The sequence below is a fragment of the Grampus griseus genome (assembly GCF_964374135.1).
Source record: "Grampus griseus genome assembly, chromosome: 9".
Taxonomy (NCBI): domain Eukaryota; kingdom Metazoa; phylum Chordata; class Mammalia; order Artiodactyla; family Delphinidae; genus Grampus; species Grampus griseus.
The window spans coordinates 71698103-71705220 of record NC_139003.1 but is presented as its reverse complement, the minus strand read 5'-3'; positions in this window follow the sequence as shown (position 1 = coordinate 71705220).

The following is a 7118-nucleotide window of genomic DNA, read 5'->3' as shown; positions in this document are numbered from 1 at the left end:
CTATGTTCGTGACATTCCTTTCTGCTGCTTTATTCCCCAGATTTTTGACCTACAGAACTCAGTAAATCTGTAAGTTCTTCAGTTTTGCCTTGAGTTAGTGTGCAATAAGGCAAGATAGTGCATAGACCTTTTCACGCTTTCTAGTAATCTTAAAAAATACCTGAAAGGCATGAAGAGGTTATCATTACATATCATTACATTATTTTCTATGACTACCATAAAATTTACTATATATATACATACATATATATGTATATGTGTGTGTGTATAAGTTTGGTTAATTTTATGGAGCAGCTTTTGGTTATGTTTTTTATTTAAGTATAAATAATATAATCCATAACTTAAGATCCATATGTATAGTTACTGTAACTGTCTTTGAAACATTTTTCTAGATATAAACCAAAAAGCTCAGATTAAATAGTAATTTTACCCTCAAATATATGCAGTGTTATTTGGAAACAACTGCCAATTTAGGAAGTCATTTTCTTCTTATTTATTTATGCTTAAATTTGAAAATTAGAAGCTAAAGGTATTCAGGATGCAGGAACAAAATTAGTTCATAGTCTACATTTTAAAATATATAAAAAATTAAGTAAATTTAGATATATCTGATCTGAATATGAGTGGTAAGTTTATAAAAAAACTTGTCAGAAAGTAGATGGGCTGGTAGAAAGATGTGATCATGCTTGTTATTTTTTACAGATTTCGTGATGGAAGAAGAAAATGTTTCTCCTTGTATATTTGGGAAGGTCTAATTAGCATTTAAAAAGTCTGAGTAATATACATATCTGTACTGCTTATTCACAATTATGCACCATTGTACATTGTTTGGGTTGTAATGCTTTGAGTACTATTCATTTTCCTAACTGGATTCTATGTTCCCTGAGGGCAGAAACCACAAATTTATGGTTCTCAGTTTCAGCCAAATATTCTTTTCTGCTCAGCTCTTCTTATTCTTGTCTTAGTTAATTTCCTTTCCATTCGCCTCTAGAACTATATCATTACTTCTCTAATCTCAAATCCTCTATTCGTGCTTGCCTACCTTAACCATCAACAGATATCTTGTCTCCTACTTCACAGAAAAACTTAGAGGCTATTAGGCAAAATGCCATAAACTTTCTCTTTCTATTCTTCACTGTAAAGATAAATAAAATTTAAAAGTAGCAGACAAAATTAAATTAAGTTTGGAAATACTGATAATCACACAATATTTCAGAATAAGTGTCAATAAAGAAGACAAATTCTGGAAAGACTGCCAAAAGGAGAACAGATTACATAAAGAAATAGAATATAACAGAAGATAAACTAATAGAAGGCAAATCATAAAATTCCAGGTTACCAAATATGGATGATTCTGAAAAACAATGCAAATAGGTTAGAAACATCAATCCACTGTATGGGGAAAGAGAACTTTCCAGATCACAAAAAGATCTAATTTGGGAGCCCTACAAATGGCAAAACTGTTCAAGGAAAACCAACGTACTGAGTTCAACAGCGCATGCATACACACATACACATTGTAAAAATATTAAATTTCAAGATTAAAGAATTCTGCTAGCATCCAGAAGGAAGAAAAGAGGTAACTTTCTAAGAAGCAAAACCAAACCAGTCTCATATTTCTGCTTTTCGACAATAAAAAGTCCATGAGGCAATGAAAAAATATCTTTAAAGATTTGACAGTGGAGAGGATTATAACCCAATGATTTTATTGTATTATAAAGACATCCTCAGATTTACAAGGTTTGGGGAAATGCACTAATATAGTCCTTTTTCCTTCCAAAGCTTTCTATGTGGTCAGATGACTCAATCAAGAGCAGAACCCAAGAACTGGGGAGTTACAGTAGAAATGGACTGACAGTGAAGCCCAAAGCAAGCTAAAGATCAGAAATAAAGTGAAAGGGAGAAATTAAACACTGCCTGAACACTAACTTGTGCCAGAAACTTCCCATTTTTTAAAAAGCCCACATAGATTTTATCTGGTTGCTTAAGCTTATACTATCAATATAAGCTTGAGCTAGTATATATATCCAGATTTGTTAGTGTCCAGAAGGCAGAAGGAAATGAAGTAACTATCTGTGAAAGAGAATTTTATCTGATATCTAAATAATTGTCATCATACCATCAAAATAGAATGCAGGGAGAAAAGAGACATATTGATAGTAGAGAGTTTAGTAGGCATATGTATAGGATTTTCAATTCCAGTTTAAATAAATGAAAAAAAAAGCAAGAAGAAAAAAGAAACGTAAGTCCCAAAACTCTTATAATGTTTGCTCACAAAATAGAGTTAAAATTATTGCTTCCTTTTTACTTCAGTTATATAACTGGGGATTCTGTATGTTTGCATATAATGCTTGTATTATCATTAATAGAATCAAAATCATAGTAAATTTCTGACAAATCAATGCAAAAGAAATAAAACAAGCAGTTCATATATAGTCTATATAGCAAAAGAAAACAAAAAAAAAAAGAAAAGGAAGAGATAAAACATATGGCAACCTGAATGACCTATTTGTGACTGAATTCACTGTAGACTTATAATCCTTATTGTACTTGATATCTCATTCAGAAGTTTGTGCTCTCCTATCTCTTTGGTTGCTTTTTCTCAGCCTTCTTTGCCAACCTTTCTTTTTATACCCAACTATTAAATGATGGAGAACATCAAGACTTGGTCCAAGGTCTTTTTATCACCTTTACCCTCCCCTCTTTAAAAATGTCGTTCTTTTTACCTTACTAGCTGTGTCAATGACCCCTGCTTTTATATCTCTTGTCATACAAACCTGTCTACTGAACAGTTTTGAACTGAAAACTTTCCAGCCCCTCAAACTCAATGTGACACAAACACCACCTTCTATTACCACCTCCTCAAATCGGGATTCTCCTCCAGTGTTCCTAATTTCATAAAAGTCAATACTATACACTAGTTGCTTAAACAATAACTGGATCCTGGACTTCTACCTCTTCTCCAACCCACTCCCTGAACCCCCTCAATTCCACCTACTCTGGTCTACTATACTTCCTCTAAATCAAGGTGCATCTATTCTACTCCACATAGCCAAAACTATCCTAGCTCAGGTCATGATCATCAGTCATCCAAGTTAATCTAGACCCTTCCTAGCTGGTCTCCCTATGCCCAACTCTTATATCTCCCCAAACCATTTTCTAATAATTGGAATTTTAAAAAATGCATATGTCAACATGCCATCTTTCTGTTTAAAATTCTTTCTACATCTTTTCAATAGAATCACTATATATCTCCACTTATGCATATGTTCTGGTATAATTATTAGTAGTGCCTCCTCTCATTCTGGAAAGTATCCCAGTTTATATCACTCTCATAAGGGCTTTCCTGACCTGACCAGCTTCTCTGCCTTCATCTCAAGACCCACCCCAGACTACTCCCTGCCTTGCCAGCTGTACTCTAAGTATGATAAACTGTCTTTTGCATTTTCTCCCCTATCCATCCTTTCCCCCTTCTTCTTGCCTCTGGACAGTCACCTTTTAATAATTAAAAACAAAAACAAAACACTTGGCCCCATTTTTCATTGGGCAACTCCTACTCATCCTCCTTCTCTTAGTAAAAATGTCACGTTTTAATTTTCCTGTTACCCTTAGACTGAGCCAGGCATTCCTGCAACGCCTTTCACAACACTTATTACCTCCCCATCATAACATTTATAACAGTTTATTGTGATTGGGTTTTTTTGCCTATATTCCTCAGTGAACTATGAGAGATGCCAGGCCTGAGTCATTTTGCTTGTCATTTTATCCTCAGTTCTCAGTCACCAACAGTTAATAAACATTCCTAAAAGTCATAAAGATGGAAGTACATCCTTGAAAGTCATAAAAGAATTAAAAGAATACCAGTCATAACAACATAAATTATCTTTCAAAGTTCTTTCTAGTTCATAAGTGATTTTCTTTTCTCATTAGTCTAGAAGGTTTCAAGTAAAAAGTTATGTCTAAATCCTTTGAAGAAAAAGAGTATTTCTTTAAGGAAAGAGCGACATATTCTACGCTTTAAGCGCACCAAAAACGTTGCTTCTCTCCTACAGGTTTTATTCCTATAGCTAAATGTCTTCTAAGGTAAATCTGCTTTTGTAATAGAACTCTAAATCTTGAAAGGCTTGAAAAGAAGCATTCTTCCTTTCCTTCTCATCAAACTCAGCTGCCTGGTGTTACCCGCCAGGGCTGCTCTACATTTTTCATCTCATCCATTTTTCCCCTCAAGCAGCTCTAGGTGTTCTTTCAATGACTTCCTCTCACCCCTTCTCCTTTCACACCCACCCATCCCACACACTGTTTCTGCTGACAATCACAGGCTGAAAGTACTTTGTGGAGATGTACTGGATTGGGAGTACGTGGATTGGGAGGCTAATTGTGGCCACTGAGTAGTTATAAAGCCCTTTCCTCCTCCGTGTCACGATTCCTTCTCTGCTTTCGTTCATATGTCAAGGTGATATTCCACCCTCCTGCTTCTTCATCTGTGGCTGGGGTGTTAATTGATGAGATAATTCTTGGATCAAATCCAAGGAGTGCTTTAAAAATTTAATGTATGTGGGTACCAAACAATGATCTCACACTGTGTATGACCCAGAGTACTCAAATGTGTCATGTTACTGAATTACCCTTAGGTAACCATTCCTACGTCTGGGTGGTCATGGGTAGGGAAGGAAGGTGAAAGATGTCTCTGAGTGTGTGGGGGGTGGAGGGAGATGAGGGAAGAAAGGGAGGTGGTCTGCTGCATTGCTCCCAACACATTTATAATTGTAACTGAACTATCACTTACATAATTTTATATATCTATGTGGAAGCTTTTTAAAATTTTTATATGTATATATTTCACTACTCCTCAAATTGCTAGAATTTCTACTAAAATAGTTTTACTACCTGTGTGGCTTTTAAAACAAAAAGGATTGTAAAATTTCCAATATTTTTCAAGCTTAACCAAATTCCTGCAATGTTCATTCAGAAAGGAATTTCATTAATAATTCATTATTACTTTGAATGGAATGTATGTATAAGATGAACTCTTTAGGGGAAAACACTGATACTGAAAAGTAGTTAATATAGAAAGGCCTCTAACAATAATTGAAGATTTCTCCACTTACTAAATGGTTCTGCAAGTCCAAGGGATTAGGGGATATCTGAAGAAGGAATGAAAAATAAAACTGTTTTTAGTTTAAAAGTGTATACAGAATGCTCAGAATGTAGAGCCTTAAAATTTTATTGACATGAAAATAGACTAGAAATCACTGAGTCCAATCCTTTGCCTTTGCATTTGAGTATCCTCCTGAACAGAAAACTAAATGTGCAAGTCTACCCAAGGAAATATTTATGCCTACTACAGAGTTGCAGCTCAAACCCTTGAATCTTCACTCTTGCCTAATATACATTAATTATTCCTTAATTTAACAATCTAGTATTGAATGTTGACTCTGAGAAATAGGGGCTTAATAATGAGAAATAGGACATGGTGGCTGTCTGAAAAAGCTCACCTTCCCGTGAGGGAGACAGACACATACACAGTGATGTTCCAATAGGGTATATGTAATAATAAGCATATACACTGAGAATTGTAGGAGGAGAGAGGACATACAATAAGACCAGTCTGGGTGTCCAGGGAAGCTTTTACACTGGAGGAGACACATGTTTGAGCAAAAACTTAAAAAGTGTAAACAGCACACGGCCTGCCATGGCACACAAGCAATTTGGCATTTCTGTTGCTTACAGTGTGTTTAAGAGAGTGATGAATGGATAGACTGGAGAAAGGAAGAAATAATGGAGGATCCTGCACAGCAAGACAAGAGGCTAGGGCATTATTTTCTAGTGACTGGGAGTCACTGATAGAGTTTTTTGAGCAGAAGAGGAAGACAGAGCAGTTGGGTCAGTTATTTTCAAACCATTTTTGTTGGACAAGTTTTTGTTTATTCCTTTTGTTTTGTTTTAATTCCCAATTGGCCACAGATCAATATGTGGTCATACTGGTCATCACTGGTACCCAGCTTATGCCACAAGCCACTCACTGGAAGAGTTAACAACACCCTAAATGGTCCACAACCTAGTCAGTGAGACAAATCCAATCATTACATGCCTGGAATTCCCAAACATGTCAAGGTGCTATAATAGCTTCTAAATGTTTAACCTCAATTTCTATAGTACTTACCTCATTACAGTCCATCAGCCATTTGAATAGCACTGAGTTAGGGAGACTACTGCAGTGATCTAGTCTGATGATTATAAAGGCCTGAACTAGGATAGTGAGGATGCAGAAGATAAAGAAGGCTGGAGAAAGATTTGGAAGAAAAAATGAAATGGTCAGGACTGAGAAAAAGAGAAAAAAGCTGAGACTAAACATAAAAGCAAAACCATGCTGCCACTTTTCTGGGACTATTTCATAAAAACATGGATACACATGAGGTCAATTACCCAACTTTAGACTTTGCTTAAAATATGTTTAATCAGTGTGTCTCAGTTCTAAAATATCATGTAATATAATTAGCAAGTTTCTGACTCTGTGAAAGGATTTTGTGCTAATATGGACATCTGAACTGAAGATGCTTTTGATAGAAACGCTTGCTGATCTCTTTTAAGAGACTCATACTTCATGTATCACAGCCAAGCATGCATCCATCTAATACTTCACTTCCTGACTGTAAAAAGAGTTCTCTATATGTGTAAAGAACTAAGAACTAATTATTTTTTCCATTAAAACTGTGCTTTCTTCTCTTTGCACAGAAATCCAAGGGAGTTTTTAGAAGAATATTGCTCTATGAATAAACCAAGTTAGGACCAGTGGTTAAGACTCCGAGCTTCCAATGGGGAGTCAAGATGGTGGTGTGGGAAGATGTGGAGCTAGTGTCTCCCCACAACTAGAGCACCTGCTGGCTGCTGGTGGGGGCTGCTGACACCCAAGAGGACGGGAGGAACCCCAAGGTGAACTGGTAGGACACAGGGGGACTGAGCGGGGAGAAGAAGTGGAGGCCAGACAGGATCAGCACCCCTGAGGCCAGGGAAGTCAGAGAGGAAGGCAGGAGGGACCCTCTGGGAAGAGCAGGAGAGGAGCGGAGGGCAACTGCCTGGCCCACTCGGGCAGGGGAGCCTGCTGAGCTCCCAAGCCA